This window comes from Micropterus dolomieu, unplaced genomic scaffold (genome assembly GCF_021292245.1).
Source record: "Micropterus dolomieu isolate WLL.071019.BEF.003 ecotype Adirondacks unplaced genomic scaffold, ASM2129224v1 contig_10488, whole genome shotgun sequence".
In the NCBI taxonomy this organism is placed as follows: domain Eukaryota; kingdom Metazoa; phylum Chordata; class Actinopteri; order Centrarchiformes; family Centrarchidae; genus Micropterus; species Micropterus dolomieu.
The window spans coordinates 1-1,110 of record NW_025739474.1 but is presented as its reverse complement, the minus strand read 5'-3'; the positions used below and the strand labels follow the sequence as shown (position 1 = coordinate 1,110).

Below are 1,110 nucleotides of genomic sequence, written 5' to 3'. Positions count from 1 at the left end.
GTACTTACTCGGGTTTCTCTTCATAACGTACAAGTCTTTCGCCTTTTACTAAAGACTTCCGTGGAGAGGGACGCCAATGAGTTAAAACTATTTTTGGCAGGCTCTGCCGTGTGGCCGAGCCTCGTGCGTTTGTGAAAAGGAAATAAAACACCGCCCTCGCCGAGGTTGAGCGGTGCGACGAGGAGCGCTCGGGCGGAGGTGCTGAGACGCAGCCGTTGTTACGCGCAGTTGAAACCACTGCGCCACGGCAGGGGGAGAACTGCTCCGGGAGGTGGGCGCTGGAAGCAACCAGTTGGGGTTATCGCTTCTCGGCCTTTTGGCTAAGACTGCGATCGCCTCCTGTGTCTGGATACAACTTTTGCCTGTTTGTGGCTAAGTGTTACCAGGTTTTTGGGAGGATACTCACATTATTCCTTGTGAAGAAAATTTCAATTTTTTTGTAGTTGAAATTGTTTCACACAAAGGAATTCATTGGTTCAGAGGACTGCTTACCTGTACTCTGCCGGAATAACATCTTGACCAGGCCAAACAAGACAAGGTAAGTGTGTTTTGTTCACCTTTCTAACATTTCTAGTAGCTTTTATTGCTCTTTTTAGAGCCTTCTTTTACCTTATTTTAGTTGACTTGGTTTTAGACTATTTTAGGTGTTTTAGCTTGTTTTACCACTTTTACATTGTGGTGCCTCCACCATGGCGGCCAACCATGCCGGCATGAGGAGGCACCACAGTGTCAGATTTACATTCAAAGAAAAAGATGGGAAAACCCTTGTTATGTCAAGGCTTGACTTCTCCAGGAAAATGATTCAGAACGTTTTGAAATTCTCCCCACAGGATATAAATTGTATTTTGACTCTTCCATTTGGAAAGGGATTTGATGTGAGTTTTGTCTCTGCTGCCGTGTTCAGAGATTTCTGGACACGCTTCGAAAATGAAAAATCCCAGTTTACTGCGTTTAACGTTGAGAAACTGACTGATAATGCCGCTAAAACGGTAATTGTCAGAATGTTCAATGAGACTGTGAATGCAGATGATATTTGTTTGTGGCTGGGCAGATTTTGCACTGTTAAAGGCCAGGCTACCAAAGTGAGAGATGAGGATGGCATCTGGAATT

The 1,110-nt window shown here is 44.9% G+C and overlaps 1 non-coding gene across 1 annotated transcript; it reads left to right on the top strand.

Moving 5' to 3' along the window:
• Positions 1 to 4: 4 nt before the first annotated feature.
• On the top strand, positions 5 to 117 carry LOC123965622. Its single transcript, XR_006823739.1, has one exon. It is a non-coding gene; the product is annotated as a U5 spliceosomal RNA (small nuclear RNA).
• The last annotated feature ends 993 nt before the right edge of the window (positions 118 to 1,110 follow it).